This window comes from Salvelinus alpinus, chromosome 3, assembly GCF_045679555.1.
Source record: "Salvelinus alpinus chromosome 3, SLU_Salpinus.1, whole genome shotgun sequence".
Classification (NCBI taxonomy): Eukaryota; Metazoa; Chordata; class Actinopteri; order Salmoniformes; family Salmonidae; genus Salvelinus; species Salvelinus alpinus.
The window spans coordinates 110797634-110812307 of record NC_092088.1 but is presented as its reverse complement, the minus strand read 5'-3'; the positions used below and the strand labels follow the sequence as shown (position 1 = coordinate 110812307).

Sequence of the window (14674 nt, the reverse complement as noted above, 5' to 3'; positions counted from 1 at the left end):
AATAAGGCATTTATGAAAGCAACTATTTACTGTTATAAATACAGTTCTTACTGAATGTGTCAAAGAGCACTGTTTCCACCCGGTTTCGAACCGGGGACCTTTCGCGTGTGAAGCGAATGTGATAACTACTACACTACAGAAACTGCTTCATGTGGTTTTTGCAAGGACTAAACCAAATTTTACTGATATTCACTGCATGTCTTTGAATTTCCAAAATAAGGCATTTATGAAAGCAACTATTCACTGTTATAAATACAGTTCTTACTGAATGTGTCAAAGAGCATTGTTTCCACACGGTTTCGAACCGGGGACCTTTCGCGTGTAAAGCGAACGTGATAACCACTACACTACAGAAACTGCCGCATGTGATTTTTGCAAGGACTAAACCAAATTTTACTGCTATTCACTGCATGTATTTGAATTTCCAAAATATTATTATCTGTTATAAATACAGTTCTTACTGAATGTGTCAAAGAGCATTGTTTCCACCCGGTTTCGAACCGGGGACCTTTCGCGTGTGAAGCGAATGAGATAACCACTACACTACAGAAACTGCTTCGTGTGGTTTTTGCAAGGACTAAACCAAATTTTACTGATATTCACTGCATGTATTTGAATTTCCAAAATATTATTATCTGTTATAAATACAGTTCTTACTGAATGTGTCAAAGAGCACTGTTTCCACTAGGTTTCGAACCGGGGACCTTTCGCGTGTGAAGCGAATGTGATAACCACTACACTACAGAAACTGCTTCATGTGGTTTTTGCAAGGACTAAACCAAATTTTACTGATATTCACTGCATGTCTTTGAATTTCCAAAATAAGGCATTTATGAAAGCAACTATTCACTGTTATAAATACAGTTCTTACTGAATGTGTCAAAGAGCATTGTTTCCACCCGGTTTCGAACCGGGGACCTTTCACATGTAAAGCGAACGTGATAACCACTACACTACAGAAACTGCCGCATGTGATTTTTGCAAGGACTAAACCAAATTTTACTGCTATTCACTGCATGTATTTGAATTTCCAAAATATTATTATCTGTTATAAATACAGTTCTTACTGATTGTGTCAAAGAGCACTGTTTCCACCCGGTTTCGAACCGGGGACCTTTCGCGTGTGAAGCGAATGTGATAACCACTACACTACAGAAACTGCTTCATGTGGTTTTTGCAAGGACTAAACCAAATTTTACTGATATTCACTGCATGTATTTGAATTTCCAAAATAAGGCATTTATGAAAGAAAGCACTTTTTCCACCCGGTTTCAAACCAGGTACCTTTCGCGTGTTAAGCGAACGTGATAACCACTACACTACAGAAACTGCTGCATGTGATTTTTGCAAGGACTAAACCAAATTTTACTGATATTCACATCATTTATTTGAATTTCCAAAATAAGGCATTTATGAAAGCAACTATTCACTGTTATAAATACAGTTCTTACTGAATGTGTCAAAGAGCACTGTTTCCACCCGGTTTCGAACCGGGGACCTTTCGCGTGTAAAGCGAACGTGATAACCACTACACTACAGAAACTGCCGCATGTGATTTTTGCAAGGACTAAACCAAATTTTACTGCTATTCACTGCATGTATTTGAATTTCCAAAATATTATTATCTGTTATAAATACAGTTCTTACTGAATGTGTCAAAGAGCACTGTTTCCACCCGGTTTCGAACCGGGGACCTTTCGCGTGTGAAGCGAATGTGATAACCACTACACTACAGAAACTGCTGCATGCGTTTTTTGCAAGTACTAAACCAAATTTTACTGATATTCACATCATTTATTTGAATTTCCAAAATAAGGCATTGATGAAAGCAACTATTCACTGTTATAAATACAGTTCTTACTGAATGTGTTCAAAGAGCACTGTTTCCACCCGGTTTCGAACCGGGGACCTTTCGCGTGTAAAGCGAACGTGATAACCACTACACTACAGAAACTGCTGAATGTGATTTTTGCAAGGACTAAACCAAATTTTACTGATATTCACATCATTTATTTGAATTTCCAAAATAAGGCATTTATGAAAGCAACTATTCACTGTTAAAAATACAGTTCTTACTGAATGTGTCAAAGAGCACTGTTTCCACCCGGTTTCGAACCGGGGACCTTTCGCGTGTAAAGCGAACGTGATAACCACTACACTACAGAAACTGCCGCATGTGATTTTTGCAAGGACTAAACCAAATTTTACTGCTATTCACTGCATGTATTTGAATTTCCAAAATATTATTATCTGTTATAAATACAGTTCTTACTGAATGTGTCAAAGAGCACTGTTTCCACCCGGTTTCGAACCGGGGACCTTTCGCGTGTGAAGCGAATGTGATAATCACTACATTACAGAAATCGCTGCATGTGGTTTTTGCAAGGACTAAACCAAATTTTACTGATATTCACTGCATGTATTTGAATTTCCAATATAAGGCATTTATGAAAGAAAGCACTTTTACCACCCGGTTTCAAACCAGGGACCTTTCGCGTGTTAAGCGAACGTGATAACCACTACACTACAGAAACTGCCGCATGTGTTTTTTGCAAGGACTAAACCAAATTTTACTGATATTCACATCATTTATTTGAATTTCCAAAATAAGGCATTTATGAAAGCAACTATTCACTGTTATAAATACAGTTCTTACTGAATGTGTCAAAGAGCACTGTTTCCACCCGGTTTCGAACCGGGGACCTTTCGCGTGTAAAGCGAACGTGATAACCACTACACTACAGAAACTGCCGCATGTGTTTTTTGCAAGGACTAAACCAAATTTTACTGCTATTCACTGCATGTATTTGAATTTCCAAAATATTATTATCTGTTATAAATACAGTTCTTACTGAATGTGTCAAAGAGCACTGTTTCCACCCGGTTTCGAACCGGGGACCTTTCGCGTGTGAAGCGAATGAGATAACCACTACACTACAGAAACTGCTTCGTGTGGTTTTTGCAAGGACTAAACCAAATTTTACTGATATTCACTGCATGTATTTGAATTTCCAAAATATTATTATCTGTTATAAATACAGTTCTTACTGAATGTGTCAAAGACCACTGTTTCCACTAGGTTTCGAACCGGGGACCTTTCGCGTGTGAAGCGAATGTGATAACCACTACACTACAGAAACTGCTTCATGTGGTTTTTGCAAGGACTAAACCAAATTTTACTGATATTCACTGCATGTCTTTGAATTTCCAAAATAAGGCATTTATGAAAGCAACTATTCACTGTTATAAATACAGTTCTTACTGAATGTGTCAAAGAGCATTGTTTCCACCCGGTTTCGAACCGGGGACCTTTCACATGTAAAGCGAACGTGATAACCACTACACTACAGAAACTGCCGCATGTGATTTTTGCAAGGACTAAACCAAATTTTACTGCTATTCACTGCATGTATTTGAATTTCCAAAATATTATTATCTGTTATAAATACAGTTCTTACTGATTGTGTCAAAGAGCACTGTTTCCACCCGGTTTCGAACCGGGGACCTTTCGCGTGTGAAGCGAATGTGATAACCACTACACTACAGAAACTGCTTCATGTGGTTTTTGCAAGGACTAAACCAAATTTTACTGATATTCACTGCATGTATTTGAATTTCCAAAATAAGGCATTTATGAAAGAAAGCACTTTTTCCACCCGGTTTCAAACCAGGTACCTTTCGCGTGTTAAGCGAACGTGATAACCACTACACTACAGAAACTGCTGCATGTGATTTTTGCAAGGACTAAACCAAATTTTACTGATATTCACATCATTTATTTGAATTTCCAAAATAAGGCATTTATGAAAGCAACTATTCACTGTTATAAATTCAGTTCTTACTGAATGTGTCAAAGAGCACTGTTTCCACCCGGTTTCGAACCGGGGACCTTTCGCGTGTAAAGCGAACGTGATAACCACTACACTACAGAAACTGCCGCATGTGATTTTTGCAAGGACTAAACCAAATTTTACTGCTATTCACTGCATGTATTTGAATTTCCAAAATATTATTATCTGTTATAAATACAGTTCTTACTGAATGTGTCAAAGAGCACTGTTTCCACCCGGTTTCGAACCGGGGACCTTTCGCGTGTGAAGCGAATGTGATAACCACTACACTACAGAAACTGCTGCATGCGTTTTTTGCAAGTACTAAACCAAATTTTACTGATATTCACATCATTTATTTGAATTTCCAAAATAAGGCATTGATGAAAGCAACTATTCACTGTTATAAATACAGTTCTTACTGAATGTGTTCAAAGAGCACTGTTTCCACCCGGTTTCGAACCGGGGACCTTTCGCGTGTGAAGCGAATGTGATAACCACTACACTACAGAAACTGCTTCATGTGGTTTTTGCAAGGACTAAACCAAATTTTACTGATATTCACTGCATGTCTTTGAATTTCCAAAATAAGGCATTTATGAAAGCAACTATTCACTGTTATAAATACAGTTCTTACTGAATGTGTCAAAGAGCATTGTTTCCACCCGGTTTCGAACCGGGGACCTTTCGCATGGAAAGCGAACGTGATAACCACTACACTACAGAAACTGCCGCATGTGATTTTTGCAAGGACTAAACCAAATTTTACTGCTATTCACTGCATGTATTTGAATTTCCAAAATATTATTATCTGTTATAAATACAGTTCTTACTGAATGTGTCAAAGAGCACTGTTTCCACCCGGTTTCGAACCGGGGACCTTTCGCGTGTGAAGCGAATGTGATAACCACTACACTACAGAAACTGCTTCATGTGGTTTTTGCAAGGACTAAACCAAATTTTACTGATATTCACTGCATGTATTTGAATTTCCAAAATAAGGCATTTATGAAAGAAAGCACTTTTTCCACCCGGTTTCAAACCAGGTACCTTTCGCGTGTTAAGCGAACGTGATAACCACTACACTACAGAAACTGCTGCATGTGATTTTTGCAAGGACTAAACCAAATTTTACTGATATTCACATCATTTATTTGAATTTCCAAAATAAGGCATTTATGAAAGCAACTATTCACTGTTATAAATTCAGTTCTTACTGAATGTGTCAAAGAGCACTGTTTCCACCCGGTTTCGAACCGGGGACCTTTCGCGTGTAAAGCGAACGTGATAACCACTACACTACAGAAACTGCCGCATGTGATTTTTGCAAGGACTAAACCAAATTTTACTGCTATTCACTGCATGTATTTGAATTTCCAAAATATAATTATCTGTTATAAATACAGTTCTTACTGAATGTGTCAAAGAGCACTGTTTCCACCCGGTTTCGAACCGGGGACCTTTCGCGTGTGAAGCGAATGTGATAACCACTACACTACAGAAACTGCTGCATGTGTTTTTTGCAAGTACTAAACCAAATTTTACTGATATTCACATCATTTATTTGAATTTCCAAAATAAGGCATTGATGAAAGCAACTATTCACTGTTATAAATACAGTTCTTACTGAATGTGTTCAAAGAGCACTGTTTCCACCCGGTTTCGAACCGGGGACCTTTCACGTGTTAAGCGAACGTGATAACCACTACACTACAGAAACTGCTGCATGTGATTTTTGCAAGGACTAAACCAAATTTGACTGATATTCACTGCATGTATTTGAATTTCGAAAATAAGGCATTTATGAAAGAATGCACTGTTTCCACCCGGTTTCGAACCGGGGACCTTTCGCATGTTAAGCGAACGTGATAACCACTACACTACAGAAACTGCTGCATGTGATTTTTGCAAGGACTAAACCAAATTTTACTGATATTCACTGCATGTCTTTGAATTTCCAAAATAAGGCATTTATGAAAGCAACTATTCACTGTTATAAATACAGTTCTTACTGAATGTGTCAAAGAGCACTGTTTCCACCCGGTTTCGAACCGGGGACCTTTCGCGTGTAAAGCGAACGTGATAACCACTACACTACAGAAACTGCCGCATGTGATTTTTGCAAGTACTAAACCAAATTTTACTGCTATTCACTGCATGTATTTGAATTTCCAAAATATTATTATCTGTTATAAATACAGTTCTTACTGAATGTGTCAAAGAGCACTGTTTCCACCCGGTTTCGAACCGGGGACCTTTCGCGTGTGAAGCGAATGTGATAACCACTACATTACAGAAATCGCTGCATGTGGTTTTTGCAAGGTATTTGAATTTCCAAAATAAGGCATTTATGAAAGAAAGCACGTTTTCCACCCGGTTTCAAACCAGGGACCTTTCGCGTGTTAAGCGAACGTGATAACCACTTCACTACAGAAACTGCTGCATGTGATTTTTGCAAGGACTAAACCAAATTTTACTGATATTCACTGCATGTCTTTGAATTTCCAAAATAAGGCATTTATGAAAGCAACTATTCACTGTTATAAATACAGTTCTTACTGAATGTGTCAATGAGCACTGTTTCCACCCTGTTTTGAACCGAGGACCTTTCGCGTGTGAAGCAAATGTGATAACCACTACACTACAGAAACTGCTGCATGTAGTTTTTGCAAGGTCTAAACCAAATTTTACTGATATTCACTGCATGTCTTTGAATTTCCAAAATAAGGCATTTATGAAAGCAACTATTCACTGTTATAAATACAGTTCTTACTGAATGTGTCAAAGAGCACTGTTTCCACCCGTTTTTGAACCGGGGACCTTTCGCGTGTTAAGCGAACGTGATAACCACTACACTACAGAAACTGCTGCATGTGGTTTTTGCAAGGACTAAACCAAATTTTACTGATATTCACATCATTTATTTGAATTTTCCATAATAAGGCATTTATGAAAGCAACTATTCACTGTTATAAATACAGTTCTTAATGAATGTGTCAAAGAGCACTGTTTCCACCCGGTTTCGAACCGGGGACCTTTTGCGTGTGAAGCGAATGTGATAACCACTACACTACAGAAACTGCTGCATGTGGTTTTTGCAAGGACTAAACCAAATTTTACTGATATTCACTGCATGTATTTGAATTTCCAAAATAAGGTATTTATGAAAGAATGCACTGTTTCCACCCTATTTCAAACCGGGGACCTTTCGCGTGTGAAGCGAACGTGATAACCACTACACTACAGAAACTGCCGCATGTGATTTTTGCAAGGACTGAACCAAATTTTACTGATATTCACTGCATGTCTTTGAATTTCCAAAATAAGGCATTTATGAAAGCAACTATTCACTGTTATAAATACAGTTCTTACTGAATGTGTCAAAGAGCACTGTTTCCACCCGGTTTCAAACCGGGGACCTTTCGCGTGTGAAGCGAATGTGATAACCACTACACTACAGAAACTGCTGCATGTGGTTTTTGCAAGGACTAAACCAAATTTTACTGATATTCACATCATTTATTTGAATTTCCAAAATAAGGCATTTATGAAAGCAACTATTTACTGTTATAAATACAGTTCTTACTGAATGTGTCAAAGAGCACTGTTTCCACCCGGTTTCTAACCGGGGACCTTTCGCCTGTGAAGCGAACGTGATAACCACTACACTACAGAAACTACTGCATGTGATTTTTGCAAGGACTAAACCAAATTTTACTGATATTCACATCATTTATTTGAATTTCCAAAATAAGGCATTTATGAAAGCAACTATTTACTGTTATAAATACAGTTCTTACTGAATGTGTCAAAGAGCACTGTTTCCACCCGGTTTCGAACCGGGGACCTTTCGCCTGTGAAGCGAATGTGATAACCACTACACTACTGAAACTGCTGCATGTTGTTTTTGCAAGGACTAAACCAAATTTTACTGATATTCACTGCATGTATTTGAATTTCCAAAATAAGGCATTTATGAAAGAATGCACTGTTTCCACCCGGTTTCGAACCGGGGACCTTTCGCGTGTTAAGCGAACGTGATAACCACTACACTACAGAAACTGCTGCATGTGATTTTTGCAAGGACTAAACCAAATTTTATTGATATTCACATCATTTATTTGAATTTCCAAAATAAGGCATTTATGAAAGCAACTATTTACTGTTATAAATACAGTTCTTACTGAATGTGTCAAAGAGCACTGTTTCCACCCGGTTTCGAACCGGGGACCTTTCGCGTGTGAAGCGAATGTGATAACTACTACACTACAGAAACTGCTTCATGTGGTTTTTGCAAGGACTAAACCAAATTTTACTGATATTCACTGCATGTCTTTGAATTTCCAAAATAAGGCATTTATGAAAGCAACTATTCACTGTTATAAATACAGTTCTTACTGAATGTGTCAAAGAGCATTGTTTCCACACGGTTTCGAACCGGGGACCTTTCGCGTGTAAAGCGAACGTGATAACCACTACACTACAGAAACTGCTGAATGTGATTTTTGCAAGGACTAAACCAAATTTTACTGATATTCACATCATTTATTTGAATTTCCAAAATAAGGCATTTATGAAAGCAACTATTCACTGTTAAAAATACAGTTCTTACTGAATGTGTCAAAGAGCACTGTTTCCACCCAGGTTTCGAACCGGGGACCTTTCGCGTGTGAAGCGAATGTGATAATCACTACATTACAGAAATCGCTGCATGTGGTTTTTGCAAGGACTAAACCAAATTTTACTGATATTCACTGCATGTATTTGAATTTCCAATATAAGGCATTTATGAAAGAAAGCACTTTTACCACCCGGTTTCAAACCAGGGACCTTTCGCGTGTTAAGCGAACGTGATAACCACTACACTACAGAAACTGCCGCATGTGTTTTTTGCAAGGACGAAACCAAATTTTACTGATATTCACATCATTTATTTGAATTTCCAAAATAAGGCATTTATGAAAGCAACTATTCACTGTTATAAATACAGTTCTTACTGAATGTGTCAAAGAGCACTGTTTCCACCCGGTTTCGAACCGGGGACCTTTCGCGTGTAAAGCGAACGTGATAACCACTACACTACAGAAACTGCCGCATGTGATTTTTGCAAGGACTAAACCAAATTTTACTGCTATTCACTGCATGTATTTGAATTTCCAAAATATTATTATCTGTTATAAATACAGTTCTTACTGAATGTGTCAAAGAGCACTGTTTCCACCCGGTTTCGAACTGGGGACCTTTCGCGTGTGAAGCGAATGAGATAACCACTACACTACAGAAACTGCTTCGTGTGGTTTTTGCAAGGACTAAACCAAATTTTACTGATATTCACTGCATGTATTTGAATTTCCAAAATATTATTATCTGTTATAAATACAGTTCTTACTGAATGTGTCAAAGAGCACTGTTTCCACTAGGTTTCGAACCGGGGACCTTTCGCGTGTGAAGCGAATGTGATAACCACTACACTACAGAAACTGCTTCATGTGGTTTTTGCAAGGACTAAACCAAATTTTACTGATATTCACTGCATGTCTTTGAATTTCCAAAATAAGGCATTTATGAAAGCAACTATTCACTGTTATAAATACAGTTCTTACTGAATGTGTCAAAGAGCATTGTTTCCACCCGGTTTCGAACCGGGGACCTTTCACATGTAAAGCGAACGTGATAACCACTACACTACAGAAACTGCCGCATGTGATTTTTGCAAGGACTAAACCAAATTTTACTGCTATTCACTGCATGTATTTGAATTTCCAAAATATTATTATCTGTTATAAATACAGTTCTTACTGATTGTGTCAAAGAGCACTGTTTCCACCCGGTTTCGAACCGGGGACCTTTCGCGTGTGAAGCGAATGTGATAACCACTACACTACAGAAACTGCTTCATGTGGTTTTTGCAAGGACTAAACCAAATTTTACTGATATTCACTGCATGTATTTGAATTTCCAAAATAAGGCATTTATGAAAGAAAGCACTTTTTCCACCCGGTTTCAAACCAGGTACCTTTCGCGTGTTAAGCGAACGTGATAACCACTACACTACAGAAACTGCTGCATGTGATTTTTGCAAGGACTAAACCAAATTTTACTGATATTCACATCATTTATTTGAATTTCCAAAATAAGGCATTTATGAAAGCAACTATTCACTGTTATAAATTCAGTTCTTACTGAATGTGTCAAAGAGCACTGTTTCCACCCGGTTTCGAACCGGGGACCTTTCGCGTGTAAAGCGAACGTGATAACCACTACACTACAGAAACTGCCGCATGTGATTTTTGCAAGGACTAAACCAAATTTTACTGCTATTCACTGCATGTATTTGAATTTCCAAAATATTATTATCTGTTATAAATACAGTTCTTACTGAATGTGTCAAAGAGCACTGTTTCCACCCGGTTTCGAACCGGGGACCTTTCGCGTGTGAAGCGAATGTGATAACCACTACACTACAGAAACTGCTGCATGCGTTTTTTGCAAGTACTAAACCAAATTTTACTGATATTCACATCATTTATTTGAATTTCCAAAATAAGGCATTGATGAAAGCAACTATTCACTGTTATAAATACAGTTCTTACTGAATGTGTTCAAAGAGCACTGTTTCCACCCGGTTTCGAACCGGGGACCTTTCGCGTGTGAAGCGAATGAGATAACCACTACACTACAGAAACTGCTTCGTGTGGTTTTTGCAAGGACTAAACCAAATTTTACTGATATTCACTGCATGTATTTGAATTTCCAAAATATTATTATCTGTTATAAATACAGTTCTTACTGAATGTGTCAAAGAGCACTGTTTCCACCCGGTTTCGAACCGGGGACCTTTCGCGTGTGAAGCGAATGGGATAACCACTACACTACAGAAACTGCTTCATGTGGTTTTTGCAAGGACTAAACCAAATTTTACTGATATTCACTGCATGTCTTTGAATTTCCAAAATAAGGCATTTATGAAAGCAACTATTCACTGTTATAAATACAGTTCTTACTGAATGTGTCAAAGAGCATTGTTTCCACCCGTTTTCGAACCGGGGACCTTTCGCATGTAAAGCGAACGTGATAACCACTACACTACAGAAACTGCCGCATGTGGTTTTTGCAAGGACTAAACCAAATTTTACTGCTATTCACTGCATGTATTTGAATTTCCAAAATATTATTATCTGTTATAAATACAGTTCTTACTGATTGTGTCAAAGAGCACTGTTTCCACCCGGTTTCGAACCGGGGACCTTTCGCGTGTGAAGCGAATGTGATAACCACTACACTACAGAAACTGCTTCATGTGGTTTTTGCAAGGACTAAACCAAATTTTACTGATATTCACTGCATGTATTTGAATTTCCAAAATAAGGCATTTATGAAAGAAAGCACTTTTTCCACCCGGTTTCAAACCAGGTACCTTTCGCGTGTTAAGCGAACGTGATAACCACTACACTACAGAAACTGCTGCATGTGATTTTTGCAAGGACTAAACCAAATTTTACTGATATTCACATCATTTATTTGAATTTCCAAAATAAGGCATTTATGAAAGCAACTATTCACTGTTATAAATTCAGTTCTTACTGAATGTGTCAAAGAGCACTGTTTCCACCCGGTTTCGAACCGGGGACCTTTCGCGTGTAAAGCGAACGTGATAACCACTACACTACAGAAACTGCCGCATGTGATTTTTGCAAGGACTAAACCAAATTTTACTGCTATTCACTGCATGTATTTGAATTTCCAAAATATTATTATCTGTTATAAATACAGTTCTTACTGAATGTGTCAAAGAGCACTGTTTCCACCCGGTTTCGAACCGGGGACCTTTCGCGTGTGAAGCGAATGTGATAACCACTACACTACAGAAACTGCTGCATGCGTTTTTTGCAAGTACTAAACCAAATTTTACTGATATTCACATCATTTATTTGAATTTCCAAAATAAGGCATTGATGAAAGCAACTATTCACTGTTATAAATACAGTTCTTACTGAATGTGTTCAAAGAGCACTGTTTCCACCCGGTTTCGAACCGGGGACCTTTCACGTGTTAAGCGAACGTGATAACCACTACACTACAGAAACTGCTGCATGTGATTTTTGCAAGGACTAAACCAAATTTGACTGATATTCACTGCATGTATTTGAATTTCGAAAATAAGGCATTTATGAAAGAATGCACTGTTTCCACCCGGTTTCGAACCGGGGACCTTTCGCATGTTAAGCGAACGTGATAACCACTACACTACAGAAACTGCTGCATGTGATTTTTGCAAGGACTAAACCAAATTTTACTGATATTCACTGCATGTCTTTGAATTTCCAAAATAAGGCATTTATGAAAGCAACTATTCACTGTTATAAATACAGTTCTTACTGAATGTGTCAAAGAGCACTGTTTCCACCCGGTTTCGAACCGGGGACCTTTCGCGTGTAAAGCGAACGTGATAACCACTACACTACAGAAACTGCCGCATGTGATTTTTGCAAGTACTAAACCAAATTTTACTGCTATTCACTGCATGTATTTGAATTTCCAAAATATTATTATCTGTTATAAATACAGTTCTTACTGAATGTGTCAAAGAGCACTGTTTCCACCCGGTTTCGAACCGGGGACCTTTCGCGTGTGAAGCGAATGTGATAACCACTACATTACAGAAATCGCTGCATGTGGTTTTTGCAAGGTATTTGAATTTCCAAAATAAGGCATTTATGAAAGAAAGCACGTTTTCCACCCGGTTTCAAACCAGGGACCTTTCGCGTGTTAAGCGAACGTGATAACCACTTCACTACAGAAACTGCTGCATGTGATTTTTGCAAGGACTAAACCAAATTTTACTGATATTCACTGCATGTCTTTGAATTTCCAAAATAAGGCATTTATGAACGCAACTATTCACTGTTATAAATACAGTTCTTACTGAATGTGTCAAAGAGCACTGTTTCCACCCGTTTTTGAACCGGGGACCTTTCGCGTGTTAAGCGAACGTGATAACCACTACACTACAGAAACTGCTGCATGTGGTTTTTGCAAGGACTAAACCAAATTTTACTGATATTCACATCATTTATTTGAATTTTCCATAATAAGGCATTTATGAAAGCAACTATTCACTGTTATAAATACAGTTCTTACTGAATGTGTCAAAGAGCACTGTTTCCACCCGGTTTCGAACCGGGGACCTTTTGCGTGTGAAGCGAATGTGATAACCACTACACTACAGAAACTGCTGCATGTGGTTTTTGCAAGGACTAAACCAAATTTTACTGATATTCACTGCATGTATTTGAATTTCCAAAATAAGGTATTTATGAAAGAATGCACTGTTTCCACCCTATTTCAAACCGGGGACCTTTCGCGTGTTAAGCGAACGTGATAACCACTACACTACAGAAACTGCCGCATGTGATTTTTGCAAGGACTGAACCAAATTTTACTGATATTCACTGCATGTCTTTGAATTTCCAAAATAAGGCATTTATGAAAGCAACTATTCACTGTTATAAATACAGTTCTTACTGAATGTGTCAAAGAGCACTGTTTCCACCCGGTTTCAAACCGGGGACCTTTCGCGTGTGAAGCGAATGTGATAACCACTACACTACAGAAACTGCTGCATGTGGTTTTTGCAAGGACTAAACCAAATTTTACTGATATTCACATCATTTATTTGAATTTCCAAAATAAGGCATTTATGAAAGCAACTATTTACTGTTATAAATACAGTTCTTACTGAATGTGTCAAAGAGCACTGTTTCCACCCGGTTTCTAACCGGGGACCTTTCGCCTGTGAAGCGAACGTGATAACCACTACACTACAGAAACTACTGCATGTGATTTTTGCAAGGACTAAACCAAATTTTACTGATATTCACATCATTTATTTGAATTTCCAAAATAAGGCATTTATGAAAGCAACTATTTACTGTTATAAATACAGTTCTTACTGAATGTGTCAAAGAGCACTGTTTCCACCCGGTTTCGAACCGGGGACCTTTCGCCTGTGAAGCGAATGTGATAACCACTACACTACTGAAACTGCTGCATGTTGTTTTTGCAAGGACTAAACCAAATTTTACTGATATTCACTGCATGTATTTGAATTTCCAAAATAAGGCATTTATGAAAGAATGCACTGTTTCCACCCGGGGACCTTTCGCGTGTTAAGCGAACGTGATAACCACTACACTACAGAAACTGCTGCATGTGATTTTTGCAAGGACTAAACCAAATTTTATTGATATTCACATCATTTATTTGAATTTCCAAAATAAGGCATTTATGAAAGCAACTATTTACTGTTATAAATACAGTTCTTACTGAATGTGTCAAAGAGCACTGTTTCCACCCGGTTTCGAACCGGGGACCTTTCGCGTGTGAAGCGAATGTGATAACTACTACACTACAGAAACTGCTTCATGTGGTTTTTGCAAGGACTAAACCAAATTTTACTGATATTCACTGCATGTCTTTGAATTTCCAAAATAAGGCATTTATGAAAGCAACTATTCACTGTTATAAATACAGTTCTTACTGAATGTGTCAAAGAGCATTGTTTCCACACGGTTTCGAACCGGGGACCTTTCGCGTGTAAAGCGAACGTGATAACCACTACACTACAGAAACTGCTGAATGTGATTTTTGCAAGGACTAAACCAAATTTTACTGATATTCACATCATTTATTTGAATTTCCAAAATAAGGCATTTATGAAAGCAACTATTCACTGTTAAAAATACAGTTCTTACTGAATGTGTCAAAGAGCACTGTTTCCACCCAGGTTTCGAACCGGGGACCTTTCGCGTGTGAAGCGAATGTGATAATCACTACATTACAGA

At 38.0% G+C, this 14674-nt stretch overlaps 13 non-coding genes across 13 annotated transcripts; all 13 read right to left on the bottom strand.

Moving 5' to 3' along the window:
• Positions 1–1470: 1470 nt before the first annotated feature.
• On the bottom strand, positions 1471–1543 carry trnav-uac (transfer RNA valine (anticodon UAC)). Its single transcript has one exon. It is a non-coding gene; the product is annotated as a tRNA-Val (tRNA).
• Positions 1544–1881: 338 nt separating this feature from the next.
• trnav-uac (transfer RNA valine (anticodon UAC)) lies at positions 1882–1954 on the bottom strand. The gene has a single exon. It is a non-coding gene; the product is annotated as a tRNA-Val (tRNA).
• Positions 1955–2095: 141 nt separating this feature from the next.
• trnav-uac (transfer RNA valine (anticodon UAC)) lies at positions 2096–2168 on the bottom strand. The gene has a single exon. It is a non-coding gene; the product is annotated as a tRNA-Val (tRNA).
• A 507-nt stretch (positions 2169–2675) lies between these two features.
• Positions 2676–2748, bottom strand: trnav-uac (transfer RNA valine (anticodon UAC)). Its single transcript has one exon. It is a non-coding gene; the product is annotated as a tRNA-Val (tRNA).
• A 1113-nt stretch (positions 2749–3861) lies between these two features.
• trnav-uac (transfer RNA valine (anticodon UAC)) lies at positions 3862–3934 on the bottom strand. The gene has a single exon. It is a non-coding gene; the product is annotated as a tRNA-Val (tRNA).
• Positions 3935–4486: 552 nt separating this feature from the next.
• On the bottom strand, positions 4487–4559 carry trnag-ucc (transfer RNA glycine (anticodon UCC)). The gene has a single exon. It is a non-coding gene; the product is annotated as a tRNA-Gly (tRNA).
• A 507-nt stretch (positions 4560–5066) lies between these two features.
• Positions 5067–5139, bottom strand: trnav-uac (transfer RNA valine (anticodon UAC)). Its single transcript has one exon. It is a non-coding gene; the product is annotated as a tRNA-Val (tRNA).
• Positions 5140–5861: 722 nt separating this feature from the next.
• On the bottom strand, positions 5862–5934 carry trnav-uac (transfer RNA valine (anticodon UAC)). The gene has a single exon. It is a non-coding gene; the product is annotated as a tRNA-Val (tRNA).
• A 1885-nt stretch (positions 5935–7819) lies between these two features.
• On the bottom strand, positions 7820–7892 carry trnav-aac (transfer RNA valine (anticodon AAC)). The gene has a single exon. It is a non-coding gene; the product is annotated as a tRNA-Val (tRNA).
• Positions 7893–8846: 954 nt separating this feature from the next.
• trnav-uac (transfer RNA valine (anticodon UAC)) lies at positions 8847–8919 on the bottom strand. The gene has a single exon. It is a non-coding gene; the product is annotated as a tRNA-Val (tRNA).
• Positions 8920–10032: 1113 nt separating this feature from the next.
• trnav-uac (transfer RNA valine (anticodon UAC)) lies at positions 10033–10105 on the bottom strand. The gene has a single exon. It is a non-coding gene; the product is annotated as a tRNA-Val (tRNA).
• Positions 10106–11433: 1328 nt separating this feature from the next.
• Positions 11434–11506, bottom strand: trnav-uac (transfer RNA valine (anticodon UAC)). Its single transcript has one exon. It is a non-coding gene; the product is annotated as a tRNA-Val (tRNA).
• Positions 11507–12228: 722 nt separating this feature from the next.
• Positions 12229–12301, bottom strand: trnav-uac (transfer RNA valine (anticodon UAC)). The gene has a single exon. It is a non-coding gene; the product is annotated as a tRNA-Val (tRNA).
• Positions 12302–14674: the final 2373 nt, after the last annotated feature.